Source organism: Rhamphochromis longiceps, linkage group LG18 (genome assembly GCF_057381845.1).
Source record: "Rhamphochromis longiceps isolate RC_006_pf linkage group LG18, R_longiceps_female_GT1.1, whole genome shotgun sequence".
Lineage (NCBI taxonomy): Eukaryota > Metazoa > Chordata > Actinopteri > Cichliformes > Cichlidae > Rhamphochromis > Rhamphochromis longiceps.
In genome coordinates, this window is record NC_140574.1 from 15,977,956 (window position 1) to 15,999,387 (window position 21,432).

General features: G+C 39.0%; 1 long non-coding RNA gene across 1 annotated transcript; it reads right to left on the minus strand.

Moving 5' to 3' along the window:
* Positions 1 to 4,053: 4,053 nt before the first annotated feature.
* On the minus strand, positions 4,054 to 7,696 carry LOC146647987 (uncharacterized). Its single transcript, XR_014908645.1, has 3 exons — positions 7,647 to 7,696; positions 6,830 to 6,989; positions 4,054 to 4,841 (listed from the first exon to the last, which is right to left on the minus strand). It is a non-coding gene; the product is annotated as an uncharacterized LOC146647987 (long non-coding RNA).
* Between the last annotated feature and the right edge of the window lie 13,736 nt (positions 7,697 to 21,432).

Here is a 21,432-nt window from a genome sequence, read left to right on the forward strand (position 1 = left end):
TTTTTAGTTCACAAACACTTGTTGTAATGACTAACTACTCCTGACATTTTGGAGATGTTAGCTCTTCATACAGTAAAGTTACAGTGGGATACAAATAATATCAGGCTGATCCTGCCACGATTTGTTCCCCCTGTCTAAATCATGGACAAACAGTATCCTACAGTTGTTCATGTTTTTAAACCCATCTTGAGAGGCATTTTTTTGAAAAATGTATTGATAGTAATGTTGAATATTATTACACAGGAAAAAAACAACTACATGTAAAATAATTACACCGTGACGCCTCTGCCTTTCTAAATAGAGGGACAGTAACTGCGTGTGTATATGTAAGCGTGTAAATACTGCAGATAGAGACAAAATACTGTTAATCTATCTGCCATTCTGCAATTCATCTCTCAATAAATTACTACCTGTAATTCATTGCAGATTACTTGTATTTGCTTAATTGTTTACTAAATATTTGAGGCGTGAAATAAACAGCAATGGAGAAAAATATGGGTGTGTGTGCATAAATTGAGGCCAAAAAGTTCATCCTTATGTGCCTCACATCTGTTTAGGGCCATATTTGGATGCATAGGGTGTGTTCACATCTGTGTAAGGCCATCTGTTTTCATACTGTGAGGAGAAACAATGAAACCATTAGACTCTACCCTAAGAGACAAACATGGGGGTTCAGAAGTAATGAAAATTGAACTTACTTCCTTATCCTCCTGAGAACCAGCCTATTGATTTACATCCTCTGTAATGGACATTTGTTTTTTTGGTCTATATCTTTTGTCTTATTTGTGCCACCCTACTAAGTCCTGATGTACTAAATAGAGGACATCCTGGGCTTTCTATCTCATGTGTTTGGGTGGGCTCTTTTAGCTCCAAAGAGGAAGGAAATCACAAAAAAAGTTCAATGGGAAGATTCTTTTTTCCTTGGTTCTCAGGAGTATATAATAGGCCTCCGTCTAACAAGCATGCTAATTAGCAAAGCATTGTTTCCAACTCTCTCTGTTCATAATCAAAGATGAACTACATGTTAAATCTGTGCACATGGACTATAGGTTTATTTTTTTTTGTACATTTTATTTTTAGTAAGACCAGTTGGAAGACAGCGGTCGAAGTTATGGTGAACAAAAATCCTGGACATTTCCTCAAATATTTTTAATTTCACTAAGGCCGCCAGAAGCGCAGTCTGGGATCCTACCCAGTATAAAACATCCATAAATTTGTCCTCTGTATGGTTCCCAAGTTGATCCGTCACATTAGATATTAAACTTTACTTGTGTTCCAATGCAGCTACTAGTTAGACTCTTAGCTGTACTGCTCATTTTACCACAAGGTACTGCCCGTCCTTATGGTGTTTCTTTGGTGAGTTTACTTTTTGTGTGATCATCAAAACTGATGTCCCAGTTTCAATGGACTTCGCTTGAAAAAAAGTAAATCTAAACAAGGAATAGGAAAAATGAAATTATGAATTTGAACAATCATGTTTCTTTTGGTGATTCTTAGCATATTACATTGATCAAGAGTTTATTTTGAATATTAATTCCCACAATAACCACAATAATTACTTTTTACTGAATGGATGCTAACCGTTTTCTGCTAAAAATGTTTTTCTCTCTCATTTGATCAAATAAGAATGATAGAAATTATATATATTAAAAAAAAATTCTTACTTTTTTTTCCAGTTTGAAGAAAATCCAACAGATTGATACCAATGCATGCATAAGCAACATAAACCAGGAAGTGTAAAGTTCTAATAAGCATCCTCACTGAAACAAGCCACTGACAAACAAAACTTGGATGAATGGATGAAGAGATTTACTGTAGAAAGGTCAGTTAGATTGCAGGTTTAGCCTGTAAATGTTATTTAGCCTGTAAATGCTTGGACAGTACTGTGGTTTTCCGCTTGGACTTTCTAATATGATATTGCATCACCGACCGTTAAATAAACAGCTCAGTGCACTTCTCATTTCTTTATATTTTGGTGTTAAAATGGCAAATAAGCGAAGCAATTTATCGAAACGTGCAGAAATACTGTGATAAAAATATATAAGACAAAAACAGAGTTTGTACAGTTGTAAGAAGATTGGAAGTCAATTTTTAGTCTTAAAAAAAAAAAAGAAACCCAACATGAACAGACATGAACTCTCATCTGAAAGCTTTCTTTAAATTTCTTTAAATCAGGGCTCTCAAACTCAGGTCCTCGAGGACTGGTGTCCTGAAACTTTTCCATGTGTCCCTGTTGCAACACACCTGAATAAAATTAGTAGGTCATTAGCAATGGCTTGTTTTCTTTAGTTGTTCTGTTTGCTTTTTTTTTTCTCCAAAGGATACACGACACAGCATTTTTTGTTTTGGGGAATTTTTCCTTATTCCTGGCATTGGCATTTTTCACAGATTCAACTAAAGAAATGGAAACAAATGATATGTTTTTGTTCTCTGCTAGTAACCAAGTGCTTAAAGATACAATTTAAAATTGTTTCCTTGCTAGGTTTCCTTTTATGTATTGACACAACTCCAGTTTATTCTCTGAGTTAGGTGCCTTTCTTGTACATGAATGGTTTCATTTTAGTGGCTTAACAAAAAGAAATTCTTTGAAAATGGTCAGGTACAAAGGTTGGACTGAAAGACTACTTTTAAAACTTTGTTTCTCTCCTTGGTGGCAAAATATAAAGAAATGAGGGTGACTCAAGACTTTCGCAAAGCACAACATAACATAACTGACTGTCAAATATCATTAAAACTAACCATATAGTGACTACTGTGGCTGCAGTTTTTTGTGTTTAATTTATTTTTTTAAGTAAAAAATGTAGATTTCTTATATATTTTTTGCACTTTATAATTTTAAAGTAAAATCGCATTGTGAGAATGTGGCATCTTTCAGTATTACGTTTTTAATGACTCTAGTGACGTTTATGGTAAATGATAAAAATCTGTCTGACTCAACTTACTGAATCCTACCTACGTAAAAACAATTCTGTCTGCAAGGGAAAGCACACGTCTTTCGCTTCGTGTGCCCACCACATTCTCTAAGAAATCCTGTCTGTGTGAAGGTCGTTGGTGATGGACGTCAAAATCCTCTGATGAGGTAAAAATCCATGAATCGAACAATGCGGGGAAATGCTGGGCGACTGGCGTGCTGGACATTGTTCCATACTACTTCACACTTTTCTTGGTAATGATCAATGACAGTTTTCTAGGTAGAGGCTTCTGGATGAGGAAGAGAGTCACAATAGGAACTGAGGTTCCTCTGTGTGACCTTGCAGCACGAAAAACTACTTTTTAACAGTGTTGGTCAAGTTATTTTAGATGCTGAATAGGGGACCTTTAACCTATCACTCCTTTAAAAAATAATCAGATGATTGTACATATTGGTATCACATTTTATTAGTTGCAATGCATGTTTTATTAACACATCACTTTAATTCCACATACTTATCCTTCTGAAAAAGTGCCTATTACTCTCTATTGCATAGAAAAGTAAAAATAAATTTCAGCTTGATTAGGCAGCTCCTTTAAAAACCTTGAAATTATAGAAGTCAAAAATCAGCCTCAACACAAAGCTGAGGGCATTTCAGTATCTTAGGTACTTATAAGTTTCTCTGTATGTTGTCTTCCTAATTTTTCTTTAAAACTGTTTACACCTGTTGAGATGATTTGAGCTAAGGGACATGGTGCATTATCCTGCTGGAAGCAGCCATCAAAAGATGGTACACTGGCTTACTATGGTCATAAAATGATGGGCACAATCAGGAACAATACTTAGTTAGGTTGTTGCTGTGGTGCTTAAATTATGTTTAGCTGGTTGTAATCAATACACCACTACCACAACTGTGGTCTTCTACTGCTATAACATCTCCCTTGCTTGTAAAGAGTAGTTATTTGAATTACTGTTCAAAGCTCAATGTAGCCTGGCCATTATCCTCTGATATCAACAAGGCATCATTGCCTAAAGAACTGTTGCTCACTGGATATTTTCTCTTATTTAGAACACGTAAACCCTAGAGATGTTTGTGTGTACAGTACATATGCAGTTTCTGAAATACCAACAGCCATGCCATGTTCAAAATAAATTAAATTACCTTACATTAAGTAATTAAGCAATTGAAGAGGTGTTCTTAATGCTGATTGTACAAACTGATAGCTCACATAAAGCCCCCCCTCCCATCAGATGAGCTGCTCCAAGAATGCCTCAGGCAGGTGAAGAAATGTGGTGATGAGGAACAAGACGAGGAACTATCATGGAGCACTAAGTTCCTGCATGGGAAATACCATTGACAGATAGAGGGAATGGCTGAAATCAACAACTCCTACCAGTGGGTAGAAAAGTCTGGATTAAAGAACAGCACAGAGGCTCTGATGAAAGAAGGCCAAGAACAGGCCCTAATCACCGGCCCACCATGGGTAACAGGACCCAACTGTAGATGATACAAAGTGCCCCGGACACTACACAACAGATAGTACCAGGATGTAAGACGCAAACTGAGGCCATGGACACTGAGAGGCACAGTGGCTGGGATAGTGTACAGGAACATCTATGCTGCATAGAAAAAATAGAGAAGTACCAGGGGCTGAAGGAACAGCTGGAGCAGATGTAGAAGGTAAGAAGAAACTACGTGAAAGAAATTGAACATGATTTATTGAGATAGATAAATTAATGTACATGGTGATTAGACTCCGATGACCCATCGTGGTATAACCAAATTCCAGCGGTGATCATATTTAGGACAGGACCCTCCAAAGTCTAGAAGCGGGTGGTGGTGAAGTTGAAGACTGAAGCTTGGATGGAGTTCTGACTGAGGGGTCTGTGAGGTGGAGATGAGGAGGAGGTGGGTTGCATGAATGAGAGTCTGAAAGGGAAAATGACGGAGAACACTGATTTAAGCTATGCAAAGTGGAGGCTAATTGCCCTGAAGAAGGCGGGCAAGAAGAGGATTGGACAAGAATAATGACGACAGTATTGAGATTGACAGAGTGGGAAAGAGGTGGTGATGTAGAAACCAGATAAACAGACTAACACCCAGCAAAGCTGATTACAGATCTTTCTTAATGAACTTATGCATAGGCTTCATGAGCATTACGAGGTGTAACCCCAAAACTGTAATAGTGGATCCACCAGGTGTCTGTTCAGAAGCGAGAAAGTCATCGGAACAGTTAAAACACTCAATGGGAGGTACAGTGGGAACCGAATCAGGAGTTCATGTCCCTACAGGGCAGATGTTGGCTTCAGCAGCACAGGATCTTCTCACACAGTGTTGGTCTCCAAGGACTCTCATGTCTGCTATTCTCTAGTAGCCATGGCCTTATCAATGGAAGGATGTAATCTGTGTGCTGCTTCCCTGCATTGTGTGTAATTGTTTCCCCTAGTGGGAGGATGCTGCCTTAGTCAGCAGAGGAAGATAATGGTGACATACGTTTCTCAAGGTAAGTTTGTTTGTGCGTTCGAAGAACTTCTATTGTCGTTTTTGGAAAGTTGGAAAGTTATAAAGCATGCCGTGTCCCTGAAGGGGAAAAAAAAAGAACAGATACAAATCTCAGAGGGCATTTTCACACAAATCATTCAAAGAGATCCTCGAACCAAAGTTGCCACATTTAGAGTTCCTGAAAATCCCTGTGTGAGGTTTTATCTTCCAATTATAAATTGCTATCCACCACCTGAAATCCATTTAACAGCTCAGTTGTGTAGCTGCATAGCAAGAAGCATGCCCATTCAACTCCACTCCACTAACAGCAATGCCAAAAAACTCTTTGCCAGACTGGTAGAAGAACAGAGGACGTCCTTGTTCCATTTCTTGGTGAATAACAAGACTGCATGCTGTCATATTATTACAACATTAGCACTTTTAACAGTACTTATCTTTCAACGTTACCTCTATGCATAACTTTACTGCTGTGCCAGTCAATCCATTTTTGAAAGGAAGAACACTATGGTTGACTCACTATCCAAATATGCGCAGTATTAGAGCTGAACAATGTTGTCACAATCTTAGGAGAGCTATTGAAAGGCTGGGAAGTGAAAGCTGTGTTAATGTTCTGCGTTTAATGACTTCCTGGGCTGCTGTTCAGTGGCTTTGACTAACACACTTTGCTACAAAAGAGTCCTATAACACTGCCCCCAAAGAGCGTCACACGTTACTCAGACTTGTTTCATCAGCCACATGATGATTAAGGGGATAGCTATTATTCTCAAATGCTCTATCAGCAAGGAAATCACTCTCAAACAAATAAGAGGTTTGCTAGATTCCTCCACAGAGGCTTTACTAAGAGCAGTACTCTGAATCCTAAGTATGTAATACTTCTGTCAGGCCAAAACCAAACACACAAAGTCAAAAGTGTGAAGATCTTGATAGCTAAATGTTAGCTTACTAGCTGAATAGTTAGCCTGCCCACAGTGGTTATGGTAGAAAAAATAACTACTCTTTGAAAGTATATCCTGTATTGAATTTTAGATAACAACAATGGCTCTGTTCTGCTGTTTAGTTGGGTTGAAGGAGCCTACACTCCAATGTTCTACAGCAGGGATGTTAAACTCATTTTACATTATAGCCCACCTAAGTGGGCCAAATATAGCCCACTTAGGTGGGCCAAAACAATAAAACTACCCTTTCTGTCACCGTGAAGAAGTTTCACTAAACATTTAAACCCTGAGAGATCAATCTAATGTAACACATACAATTTAATACATCTCAGTATTTCTATGTGAAAGAGAAATGCAGCTGTAGTCAATGACAAAAATGTATTAGCATTCTCTTATCATGCGTGTAATAGACATGCTGGCCCACTGCGGACAAGGCCTTGGACAAAGTATAGAATGTATGAAAATGCAGTTCATATTTACCAAAACCATCCAGTAAGCCTGATTGGTGTCTTAGCTGTGCCTCATTCGTGCCTCATTCGTTCATGGATATCGTGAAGGAGGACATACAGAGAGCTGCTGTGACAGAAAAAGGACTCCCGGGACAGGGTGAGCTGGAGCAGAGGATTCACTGTGGCGATCCCTTAAAGAGAAAGGAGAAGTTTAAAATGCTAGCAGTAGCTGAATTTTCTTAATTTAACTGAATTACATTTAACAGCAGACTTTGCCTGATCTTAGACAACAGTCTGTGTCTATAGTTGTTTATATTAGAGAGACTTGCAAATATTTCTTTTCACAGCCATAATTACCACTTGGTTCCTGATGTAAACACTGTTTACAAGTTGTAAACTGCTAATTATGGAAACTCCGATATGACACAAAAGCAGCAATAGTTCAGTAAATAAATATTATCTGTACAAAAGAAATAAAATAAAATACTGGAATCTGTGTCAGCAAGGGACCCTCCCTCCGTACCTCTGCCTCCATGTAAATAATAATAGTCACAGCTTTATCTCTGTCTGCTAGATTAATGTGGTCAAAAGGGCCATTACTTTTTCAAGCCATTACTTTATATGTCACATCCTTTTATCCAGGTGGATCCTCTTTGATGCAGAAACTTTCATGCAACCAAAGGACCAATGCAGGAAATGATATGTGCTCATTTCAAGTTGCACAGAACAAGGTCAGGAAACGGCTATTGGCAGAGACATAAAATAATACGACCGCTGGAGTTCACCTTTGCGCTTTACCTCTTTAAATGACAGCAGGTCAGAATATAAATATCACAAAGCATAATTACCCTGTTATTTGAGAAGGTCAGTTCTACTTTAGCTGCTGATGGGATCTTTCTCTTGGTCAAGTGCAGGTCTTCTACCGTTTTTAATGCTGTTTCCTACCAACAACCCCCCATCCCCCCACCCATAGAGAGGAATAAAAGCTATTGAGGCAACCCGGGTGCAAGGCCCCTCTGTTGAAATGGGATCAAATGTGCAAGCAGAGGGCCGCTTCAGGCCTATGCTAATGAGAGAGCACTGCCAAAACACTAAACGAGATTGAAACCTAAATCTGGTGCATAAACATTTGCTTCTGAGCTTTGAAAAAAAACACCACCCCCCCCCCCCCCAAAAAAAACAAAACAAAACAAAACCCATCAGTGTATTTTCAATTCATTCCTCACTTGGACTTTTACACATCACTGATGGGTGTGGCAGAAGGAAAAAAAAAAGTTTAAATGATGACCAGCACTTTGCTTTTTTAATTGAAGTGGTTTTAATTCACCGGCTGTTTCAGCAGTTACAATATATTGTTATTTGTCATATTTCATCTGTGAGGTTCTTAATGAGAATCACTATATGAAGGCAGAGTGACTCAGTCTGAATTTCTAACTTGTTTACTTCTGGAAAGTCTGATATGTTTGTTGCATCCTCTCTTGGCGGTAGCTGCTGAGCTTCAGCCAGTCACTTGTATAATATAGGGATACGCTCTTATTTTTCTGCAGCACAAATTGTTTTAAGCCTTTTCGGTGAGAACCCCCCCGCTACACACACACACACACACACACTTATTCAGCTCGTTCGTTGTCAGTAAATTCATTAAAAACTGAGCGAGGATTTAAATGGCCTACCCATTTGGACCTAGAAAACAGAGAAACACAGTCACACACAGTCTCTCACAAACTAAGCACCTTGTCAAACCGATTTCATTCTTTTGTATCCAGGATACGGATAAAACTATTGCGTGAGGCCAAACACAACAGACCTTAAACAATTCCTTCACATCAGATACTAGATACCATTTTAATACAAAGGAACTGCTTGGTCCCTGCCTATCGTACACTGTACTAGCTTGTTCTTATTCTTCCCTTCAATACAAACATCAAATCACTAAACAATATTTTTGGCCAAAAATATGTTCACTGTAAACATGCTGAAAGAAATTAGGGTTGGAAATTATAAACTCAGCTAACACGGACTGTGAACAATCAATAGCAGACAGTTATATCCATGGAGTTTCATTTAAGACCCTCCTCCCCCCCTTTTTATTTTTTAAAATTATCAGTGTTGAGGAATTTTAGGAATTTTTCTTGCAGTTACAGTGCGGTTCAAATTTAGCTACAAACGTCCGATTTTATTCGGGGAGAGTAAAATGGGAGGACGGGAAACATCACTATTGGCAGAACACTTGTACAAATATTAGCATAACACTCTGCTGAACTCAAAATAAGGAAGGTATGGGCTTCATGTTATTCCTACTCAGTATCCTGCCATTGAAAGATGGGATTAGAACAAAAAAAAAAATCATTATTTTATTATGTTGTATTCGTGATAGTCTGTTTCAGGATTTCCTGTCTTGTGGAACACGTACAACAAGAACACCGGGATGAGGTTTGTGAACATTTACAAATCTGTTTGAGAGGAAAGAGACACCGGTGTGTATACTGCTGTCATCACTCTCAAATGATCTTTAGAGTCATTAAGTGTAAATATAGACCATACATTATGTATAATGACATTCAGAAGAGGCTTTCTAGGCTGCCTCAGGGAGCTGCCTAAGGAGGTCCATATGGAGATCATATCCTTATTGCTTATTCTTCACTAGTGTGTAAGGTGAAATGGGAACGCATCATTCTTTCATCATCGCCCTGTTGCCATTTTCTTGTGTTTGATCAGCTTAAATTTTGCAAGCGATGAAAGACCGGGCTTCGTCTGTGAATAAACCAAAAGAACAAAGACAATGTTCTTGTATTCACCGGGCAGTTCTCTGACTAGAGGCTGTTCGTTAAGTCACATGTCATTTAACATTACTGTCACGATTAAATTATTATGATTTTGATAGCTGTGGGAGTAGAAAATGGACACAACTGGTGCATCATGCTACATGTTAGCCGAGATAGAGGAAAGCAAAAAAGCGCAGTCCACAACAAAAAGGTTATGAAAGACAAACTTTAAGCTTGACCTGAACCAATCCATTGTGACAAGAAAAGGTTTACAATGTTGTTAAAACTCAGCAGTCCTCCTTAATTCCACACATTGCTGGATCGGGTATAAAAAGATTTTTTTTTGTGGGAGTATAGGTTGTGATTTTCCTTTTGGACTCTCAGTATCTCTCTGAGGTGGGGAGTGCTTATCTAGGTTTGGCCTGAGAAAAGAAAAGAAAAACGCTTGTTTCTGATGAAACTTTGAAAATCTTACGATCTAAACTGGAATAATTTCTCAAGTTTAAGATCGTTCTCATGATTTTTAATGGATGTCTTCATCTACTAACGCAGGATTTGGCAGAACACCACACTGTGTTTGATTTCTTTCATGTGGGAGTTCTTCGTACTCTTAGTCCCAACTTTTATCTCCCGATGCTTCTCAGTTTGTATTAAAAAAAACTGAAGGTAAACTCACACTTTTGATTGGTTTTTTTTTCTCAGCCTCAAGGAAATGTCCAGCTCCTTGACCTTCAGAAATGGCGCCCTGGGGAATAAGCAGGCGGGAGTTATCTGCTACCCTCCACCCCAGCTGTTGTAGCTATTGGAGGCACTTAAAACAACAAGTGTGACACAGGGCAGACTGACTCCTATCACCAGCGAAATCAACAAAAAGCCCAAAACAATTTTTCCAGAATAAATCTCATTGTTTACAGCAGTGCAAAAACTTTAAATAGGAGACTGCTTGAACTTCCTTTGCATTATGTTTTGTGATTGCTTCCGACTTCAAATTGTGCTTGTGGATATTTTGGCAGCAAGCTTTTTCTTCAGTTTAGATGGCATGCTGTGGCACAATCACAGTAAGAGTGACAAATTCCTCTCATTCCAGATGCGCCAGCACAAGATCTGCACATAGGTTTCTGCACTGAATATTACCTTCTAACCTCACCGTTGCCCTCTAGTGAATGTGGAAAAGTTTATCAGCGTGTATGCAATTGTCATTTTAGCTCTGCAGAAATTGGAAAATGTACTGTACTCTAATCATTTAGGAAGGCAGACAACACCTCCGGTACAGACTTTGTTTCTCATAGGCAACTTTAATATAGGGGGTTGATGTGTTAGTTTTAGAGGTTACACATTGAAAACTCCAGTCTGGGCACTCCTAATGTAGGTTATATGGGCTATTCTCTTCACTCTTGTCCACTGATCCATCTACCCACATTCCCTAAACCATTCAGTCCCTTTTCTTTATATTCAATCACTGTTATCCTTTTAGGCTGCCCGTTGTGAATTACTCCTCCCTCCTGTCATTGGGTTGAGCAAGGCATCTTAGCCAAGTCTCCATCAGCCATCTGCTTATTCTGCTCCTCCATCACCAACATGATCCACATCCTGCCTACATCGGGGAATCAGCTCCATATTGTTACTTGTTACTGCAGTCCTAACTGCCAAAAAAAAAAAAATGCAACAGATTTCCATGTTTGCATGATGGTGTTTGCAAAGACTGCGTTTTTCTTCCCAATGACATCGCCTTAAAACATCATTGCCTTAATTTTTTGCGTGTGAAACAGACAATAACATAGAACAGCCTTTTAAAATCTCAAAGTTTGTGTCTGTGTTTCACTTTAAATCCCCTCTAAGTACACCAGGTCACATTAGTTCCAACTCAAACCTAAAAGTGTGGCTGCTATTGTTTTAAGCATGCAAATGTCACATTTAAGCCACACTGGCATAAAATTACACAATAACAACCAGACGGGAGAATATGGATTGCCGAATCTTCCCCCCTTTGCACAGCACCATTTTTTTTGGGGGGGGGGGTGTTATTTCAGTTTTACAAGTTTAGCTGAATCATCCCAACAGTGTTGTTTCATGCTGGCTTGTTGTGAAATCGATTTCGCCTGGCTTCAGGCTGACTGCATAGATTCTAAGCGAGTTTTTCTTGTTGCTGACAGACGTAATGAGACAGAAGGCTTCATGGCATCTGGTAACAGAGGAACATGAAGCAAACGACTGAAGCAAAACCAGCGATGAGACAAAATACGTGTGGCTCTGCTGCTGTGATTACTCGTAACCTTGTTTTTTTTTCGGTGAGCAGCATAACAGTTCACAACACGTGATGCACAATGACCACGGCTGAGCCTTTTTTAGCCCACATTTCTCGATGGCATCATGTGAATGTGATTCTGCCTCTCTTATTTTCCACTCAGTTTATTTTAGTCACATAAAGAGGAGCCAAAATGATACAGTAGTATGAGTATTCTTAGTACTGCCCTTGGATGTGACTGTAGGTGGAAGATCAGGCCAGTTCAACATTATGAAACATCTAAAATACAACAAACGTCCTCATAAGAGGAATAAATCTTAATATATTAAAACCACTGCAACAATCTAAGGAAATGAAGACCTGTGTACAATCTCATGATTCAGTCTCAACTGAATGCACAAGTTAAATATGCATCTGCTGCTGCTGAATGCTGAATGTACAAGTACAATCAGACATGAGATATTATGCTGTTGCCTCTCATTAGAGATAAGACTGTTGCCCAGCAGAGGGCAACATTTACTTTTTTTTACTATTCCTTCCATCTCAAATTGTTGCTCATGTCCTTTGCATGATCTGTAGACACGCAACGTACACATTAAATTGTTTTCATGATCTTTTTTAATGAATATTGTCACCGGCCTCTGTGTTTATAGCTCTTTCAAACCTTGCTGCCTTTGTTTACATCATTCGTCTCTTTTCAGCTGTGACAGTTCTTGTTTTGTGCCACTACTTTTGTTAATTTCCCCCGCTCGTTCCTCCTTCTCTGCTCTTTCAGGACCTTTAGCAGAACCAAAATACAGTGTTTAATTAACTCACTCTTGTGAAATAGAGGTTAAGATCACAACTTGATTCCCGTCCTCAGGGTGTTGTATTCAGAAACTGAGGTTAAAATGTTGATATGAATACCTGCATGAAACCCCCCATAAAAAACCCAGTCCCTGGGATCCAGAGAAGGATGTACTTCACGTGGGTTGTCTGCATATCTGTGTCTGTATCCAATCACATTAGATGACTATTTCTTACGGTCCAAATGAAAGAAACATACCTTTGTGAGCACAGACCCTTTTGTAGTATTCTTGCCCCACCTCTAAAACTCTGCCATGACCTTGCAAGAAGTGCAAGAGAGGGAAAAAAAGCTAAAGAATATATATATAAAAAACATACGAATATCTGAATGCAAGGAGTGATAGATCGCTTTCCCACGCTCACTCATAAAAATGCTTCATAGTCTGATTTTCAGAACCGAAATGATGCTAAACCTTTCCCAAGATGCGGCACTTGAACTTTTTATAAACTGTTTGAAATGAAAAGTTTATTCAGCTGAGTGAAAGGTCTGATATGCACTCGGCACATCACAACAAAAAAGGTTTATGCCAGCTGTGAAAAAGATACTTTAATGTCAGGAAAATTAAGATCTGATATGTTGTACAAATAGTTGTTCATGTGTCTGCTGCTGCGTCTCAAGTCACATGTTTCCACCCTGAAGAAGAGACAATAAGTGTTGTTGAATTTTAATACCTCGGTCCCACTAAAAACAAAAGGCCTTGTCCAAAACTACTTTAAGTGTCTAAACCTGGATTCTTTTATGTTATTCTTTAGTCATAATTTTTTTTATTTTTCCTTTTAGCATAGGCGGTTTGAGGGAGACCAGAAACACACACCTGTTATTTTCTTTCCCCCAAAACTTCCATATTTATATTTTTATGTGTTCACACCATCAAATACGGCTACGTGAAGTGCTCTACCCAAATTATTACCTGGATGTTGTATCATTGCCCACTGCTTGCCCTTAGCAGTCGTCACCTTGGCTGCGTAGCAGAAAAGGAGGGATGACCAAACAATTTTTCTGCACCACTGAAAAATGCAAATGTCAGTGTTAGCTCACAGATGTGTTTTTTCTTAGGGACTGAAATTAAGCCTCACATTACAACTGCAACGGCTACAGCAGCAAAAGACCAAAGTGGGTGATACTCCTGCTAAGAAGAAAAGGAAAATGAGGCTACAATTTGCATGGACTTAGCAAAATTGCACCACAGAAGATTGTGAAATGTTGCCAGGTTCAGATGAGTTTTGATTTCATTTCTTTATGACCAGCAGCATAACACGTCATGTCAAAAGCTCAAGTCATCTCTAACTGGCCACTAGAACATGACAACGTTCATGTTAGCGTTATGGATGTGCAGCAACTGTGCGATGCCACCATGTCAATATAGCATGGCCAAAATCTCTGAGGAATGTTTCCGGCACCTTCAGTAGTTCTGAAGGCAACAAGGGGTCAAACCAGTACTACCAAGGTGTACCTAATAAAGTGGTTGGTAAGTGTAATTTCCAGTAAGAGAGCTTTTGTGTTCAGTTTGAAACAACACTACCCTGACAGATATAACACAACAAAACAGAAAGTGTTCAACATTTAAGTGTGCTGTATGTACTGATGTGCGACACAATCCCCCGTTTCACACCATCCTTCCTTTATGTTGATTTCCTGCATTGCGGTGATGATACGTGTTGCTGTAATTCTCGTTGCTTTAAAACAGACTTTGAAGTCTCGTAAAATGCTTTGAGAGCATCAGGTTAATTACGAGATGTTTGTGTGTTTGAAGTGATGCACAGGCTGGATTACAGTCTGAGGATCTGAGCCCTAACCCTGTTTAACACTTTGGAAAAACACTTTCATTGTGATGACTGGCATAATCTGCACCACATGCTAATTCAGCTTCCTCCCTCTGTTACTCTGCCAGTGTTCTGGGGTTTAGTTAAGCTTTAAAGTTCAATCCACCCTGAGTTTGCTGTTTTATTGCACTTTTCTTCTGGTTTATTGCACTTCTAATCAGCTTGAAATACGAAAGACTCCATCAAACTTTCTGTTTGCTCCCGAATGTGTGTCAACCGTTTTCACGCCAATCTGCCTTGAGTGATGATTAGATAACCTGCGTCAAATGCTAATCCAATTAACTGCTATACCTGAAGTATTGTACAGCAAAGGCAACCAGGTGAATTTCTTCCACACTTGGCAGACTACGGCAATTAAACGCACACTCGCATGCACAATCACACAAATGTATTAAATATGCAAGCAGGGCTCTTCTCCGCTGCCTCTGAGGACGTGAAGGAGAAATACAGAAGCAGCAATTTTCCTGATGAAACTGCAGGTGATCATTCATATTAATTTCAACTGTATTCTCACTGATGATCTGAATCACATTCAGCAAGTTGCCTTAATCACCAAATGAGACATCTGCACAGAAATCACACATTTGGATTTCAGTGCCTCAGATGTAAGGCGCATAGCTGAGCTGTAATCGGTGCACATATAATATTCACTGTTTTTCAGTGTGCAAACATTTCTAAAGAGTCAATAAAGCAGTTTTTCTTGTTTCTGCCTTTGTTTAGTTACTGTAAACCTATTGAAACTTATGTATAGTGCTTTTCTACTCTACTTGAGCACTCAGTGTGCTTTGTACAAACATGTCTCACTCACCCATTCACTTTTTCTATTTTCGAAGAGCTTTCTATCTAACATTAACACTCTAATGAATGCATCAGAAGCAACTCTGAAGCATCTCAGGGTTCAGTATTTTGCCCCAGGATACTTCCAATTGGTAGATGACCTGCTCTACTTCCTGAGCCGCATCCTCCCAACTGGAAGTCAGTGATTACTGGAGTCCAGTCCAGGTGCTCCAGGTTTTTCTCATATGATCTTTTTTGTTTTTTAGTGAAACGTCTTGATAAATATTGGAAGGATAAACAAAATGTGTCAAGGAGCCCACATGGGTCAGTCTAATCTCTCAGTAATTGTGGTGATGTTTCTTCTAGTGTCATCATCAGGTCACAGAATCTAAATTTGTCCTCCACTTTAGTTTATGACCTATTTCCAATTAGCCAAACGCCGCTGTAGCTGTGGAGCCTCATACAGCCGATGTAGACACTGAAAACACCTGAATTTTGTTATGCGGATAAAATGAAACAAATACAATCCCAAGCCTTCATCCATTTGGTCTTTAAACTTCTAAAAGGTTTAATTGTCATAAAAAATAAAATAAGACGAACCTCAGCTTTAGAAAGTGGTTTGGATCAAATTTATAGTTATTTATGAGTGAAATTTATAAAAGTTATTTGTAGTAAACTTTCACCTTTGGACAATCCAAAGCAAAGTCAGGACTGTCATCAACATTTCAAGGATTTCTATATAAATTCTGAAAGAAGCTGTCCTTGTTTTATATGAAGTCATACTGCAGGGCTCTTTGACTGACATTTATCTTTAGAGACTGTTTCTAATGCGTGTAAAAGCTCTCAAAAGGCACTTCAAAGATGCTGAAAATGAATCCAGCAGCGCTAAACAGATGCATGAGAGATTCTTCATGCACCCCATTGGCATCAGAAAACACAAGAGCCAAGTACGCTTGATGGAAATATCACCCATTTATAAATCATTGGATGTGACGGTAAAGATGCTGTTATTATACAAGAACCCAGCTGTTGCTGAAATTTCATGTCATGTCCTTGCTTTTCTAATTGGACTTCTATAGTACTTGAAAAAGGATGACACACACACAGTGAGATGCACAATCAAAATTGTGTAGTATATATATATATAAAAAAAGTCTATTGTTTATTTTACACCTACACAGATCGGATGAAGCCCCCCACAATGATCTATTAGCCTTATTACAGAGATGACCAAGTAGGGGTGACCGTGGCTCAGGGGGTTGGGAAGCGTATCTGTAACCGGAAGGTCGCCGGTTAGATCCCCAGGCTCTCTGTCCTGGTCGTTGTGTCCTTGGGCAAGACACTGTACCCTACCGCCTACTGGTGTTGGCCAGAGGGGCCGATGGCGCGATATGGCAGCCTCGCTTCTGTCAGTCTGCCCCAGGGCAGCTGTGGCTACAACTGTAGCTTGCCTCCACCAGTGTGTGAATGTGAGAGTGAATGAATAGTGGCATTGTAAAGTGCTTTGGGTGCCTTGAAAAGCGCTATATAAATCCAATCCATTATTAAGTAAAATATCTACAAAACATGCTAAACAACCTTGAATTTTACACCTGTATAACTAGGTGAAAACAGAAATTTATACTGTATCCTTTAACAGCTCATTTCAGCTGCTTGTTTATGGTATATCTCACATAGGAAAAAAATGTGCCTTGAGTTCTGTTTGTGTGAACTGGAGAATGAGTGTAGGTGGTGATATATGAAAACTTGGAGAGAAAATTGAAGGTGAGCAACTTCAACTTCAGTTGAACTTTGCCCTGAAACCTGGATTATTGGATAACAGTCTCCCTTAGAGCACACTGCACCATTTTCCCAATCTGGTTTTTACCATCTTTGTAATAATTATCTTCAGCTACCTACTGTGAACTTGTAAAATATACCCAAAACATAACCAACCAGTCACATGTGTCCATCCCTAAAACATACACAATAACCCTCGGTGGGTTTCCTTTGGACACCCCAAGACTAACCAGTGATTCCACATTTGCCATGGATGTGAAGTCGTAGTAAACTTCATTTGTGGGGGCAGCAGTCTGCACAGAGATGCTTAGAACTCCTTACTCCAGCTACCACTTCCAGCTCATAGTACTTGGCTGGACCCCCTTTCTCTTCTGAACTGCTTTAATGCTTCTTCGCATAGACTTAACAATGTGCTAGCAACATCCCTATGCTCTCAGACATTTAAAAAATATTCACTTGGTATTTTTCACCAATTGAATATTTCTTGCTATGCTTTGGGACACCATTACAACACCATGATCATACTGTCCATAAGAACTCTAACCAGTAAAAAGCGAGACTCATCAACTTTTTCCAGTCTTCTGTTGTTCAGTTTCTCTGAGCCAGTGTGAATTGTAGCCTCAGTCTCTTGTTCTTAGCTGACAGGAGTGGCACCCAGTGTGGTCTTCTGCTGCTGTAGCCCATGAAGAAGATGCTCTTCTGCACTCTGACCATTCTCCTCTGACATTACCTAAATATTTTAACCAAGAAAACGGACACATCTTTTTGAGACCATTCTTTGTAAACCCTAGGGGTGACTATGTGGGAAAATCCCACTTCAGCAGATTGTCTCGAGTATGTCTGCATGTCTGAATGCACTGAGGTGCTTCTTTAAAGATCGTCTGATTAGATATGGACATCAAAAATCAGTTAAACAGGTACCTAATAAATTGTCAAGTGAGCACTGAAACCTACAAAAAATTGTATAGCTGAACTAATAAAAACCATTTTTTTAGAATACCTAAGGGTGGATGTACAAAGTTGCAGCATTACAAAAATAAAGTGCTGATCATTAAATTCATAGTCATGGCCTTTTGTGATTCTAAAACAATGGGCACAAAGGGAATGCAAACACAGTTTAAATATTTTCCACACTTTAACAGCAGATGAAGCACTTTTGTAAATATATTTTCAACAGCTCCAGAATTTGCCCTTTTTTGATATCACAATGGATTTTTTGTGCTGAAGTGGCTCACCTGTAGAGTCAAATATACTTTGCATTGATGCAAGTAATTGAAATCGCATCTTAATAACTGGCTCAGATCAAGCGCTTCACTTTTATTATGTCCCTGGGCACAAAATAAAGGGAAAGAAAAAAAAAACACAATTTGTAACACAGCCCAAATGAAATCCTAATATTATCTATGAATCAAGTGAAAGAAGTGTAGCTGCAGGTATTCAGCCGGGTGTTCAGGAGGTTGTCCCAAGGCCTATGGAGCCTTGATGGAGGAATTTTATCATTTCTATTATTAAATAACTTCACTTTAACAATTGCAAGACCAGGGTCAGCACAGTTTCATACTGGTGCAGCATGGAATAACGAGGCTTATTTTACAGTGTCAGCAGCAACATACTCCGGTGGCAGCTTCATTAGGCAGGCCTGCTGCCTGTTCTGCTTGAAACAGTGTTAGAGGTTATATTGATTTACCTTCATGTTCAATTTGAGGGATGTTGTTGGATGTGTTGTTTCTGTTTAGTCTGCTCCCGTCAATCTAAAAGGGGTGAAATAAATCTTACAAACACATGCCTGTTAACACCAATGCACCTAATAAACTGGAAGATAATGTATTGCTGAACATTACCATAACACACCTTCTTCCACCAGCATTCACATCAAGACTGGGCTGGCCAGAAAAGCACTGTCCAAACTTCTTAGAAGGGACTTCGCCTCATGAAAATATAAAGCTAAAAAGATACAGCAGGATGCAGGTTTAATAAAACATGCCTTGAGTGTCTGACAAGACTGTGAGACTGCAGCCACTCCTGCAGCTGTGGGAGGCTGCGTCGAGGCACAGCGGTGCTTTGAGCTAAACGCTTACATCAGCACACCGGCGTTTAAAGACGATTATTATGCTGATGTTTGGCAGGCTGTATGTATTTCTCTTAGGAGAAATTAGGAGTTGCTAAGCAAAGTAAGCAGTTGGATTGTGAAGAGTAGCTGTTGAACTAGCAGGTGAAATTTAACAGATTCGTTTAATTAAGATCAAATGGCTGACCAACAATGGCCATTTAAAAATGTAAAACTAATCCAAAAATATTAAATAATCAAACTTGTTATGACCACAGTTGTACTTTTTCAGTGTGTGTTTGAATCTCTGTAACCTGTGTTTTCTCCTTGGGTGCTGTATTTCCTGGACTCTTGTGGCTTAAATCTGACATGTTTTTGTAGCAACCCCATCCTCGAGGTCATAACAGTGACAGCTTCATGAATATGACAAATATGAACTGTGACATCGAGACATGGAGAGTTTCCTTCCAACCAGAAGTCTTATGCATTATTCCATTGAGCAGTGGAACAACATCGTAAATAGGTAAATTATTCAACCTACTTACTCGCACACATTTTGGTGCTCTTATTGAATCTCAAGTGAAAAGCATGTGGCCAAAAGCGTGAGCTAATCAGCTGAAGTGTTCCTCGCTGTCATCTCCTGGCTAAAGCCCTGTCTTTGCAGAAAGATATACCGCTTCATCCACAACATAGAATACAGACACTTAGAGATAAGTGGATGAACTGCAGTTTGTGCACAGCTACGCTCTATTATCTAGCCTAACAAAATAGCATAACAAGTTACACGGCAGCAAATAAATGCTAATGTTCCAGATCAGCTAGGTCAGAGCAAAATGCTTCCACACACGGGCTTTGGAGAAAGCAGTCTTCAGCTGATTGATCATTTGTCAAACTGCTGATTGAGTTCTGATTATCACCGAATGGAAACACGCAGCATGAATATTATATGTGGTCAGAGGTAACTGCACCCCTGTGATCTCATTTGAAAAGGGAGATAATTGAATGGATCATAACCAGCACCTAATGGTGCATTCTCTCCAGGGATTGTAATGAAAATATTCTGTAATTGCTCAACAATTTTTGGTTCATAAATTCAGAAATGTAATTTACTACTGCAAGTCATGAATTATATTATACGCTGACATAAGCCTGAGAGCTGAAGAATAGAAATAGGGTTAAAAAAGACATAAGTTGCACGTTTCAAAGACGGAAACAATGCTGGAAAATTGAGTTTCTATAATGGGTGGGAATGGTTCCTGATAGTTATCTCTGGGTAAAATATAAAGTATTTATTATATAAACACACATTCAACCATTTGCACCAGATATCCACCCCTCCCTGAGCATGGTTCTGCTGGAGGTTTCTTCCTGTTAAAAGGGAGTTTTTCCCCTGTCACCAAGCAATCATGCATGGGGTGTGTGTGTGTGTATAAAACAGGTTATTGTAGGGTCTTTACCTTACAATATAAAACAGGCATTGAAGCAACTGTTCTTGTAATAGTAATAAACCTGAACTAAAACAATATCAAAGCCATTAAAGTCAGCTTTGGTATGAAATCAGAAAAAAATTCAAGACTGTCGTACATTTCTTTTTCTATCTAGCTCTTATTTCAGGGACATATCAGCAACAGGTGGTTCCTCCTCTGCCTCAGTTGTAACAGTTTAATATCTTTATATATATATAAAAAACCTGAAAACCTCCTTGTAATGACTTTGGACTGGATACTTTCTTGATAGCAGATTGCTGGAGCCACCTGCAGTTTGTATTGAAGATGCCAGCCTGTCTGCAAGCACTTTCCGGCTAGTAGTGAAATTTGAAAAACTGCAGTGCAAAAGTTGTGTCACTTGGCTTCATCCAACATGTTTTAAAAGATGTGACTTTTACTATGAAAGCAAATATTTTTAACTGAGAGCAATCGGCTCCGTATACTTCTTTATAAACAGTTTTACCTGGTGACTTCCAGCAACCTTGAGTAACTGCTCAGCAACCAGTCAGGAAATACCTGTAAATGCTATGGGTCTGTAGACTAGTCTCTAGGCATGTGAGACTGAAAGCGAAAGTATACTTCAATAAACTAAAAATTTAAATAGTTATAGAAGTACATCAAGGAACAATCTGTAATATCAAATTGCAGAATCACTGCTCTCTGGAACATTTATAAAATTCTGTAATTTTAGGTTTGTGTACAATATTTAAACTGCTGCCTTCTGTAAAGGTCAGAGTGAAACTATTTGAAATTAAAGATAAAAATGCAAATCAGAAGTATTAACCGTAAGAAACCTGTAAGCGGACAGATTGAACCCCCCCCCCCCATGAAACAGTAAAAAACTATTTCCCTCATTAAAATCAC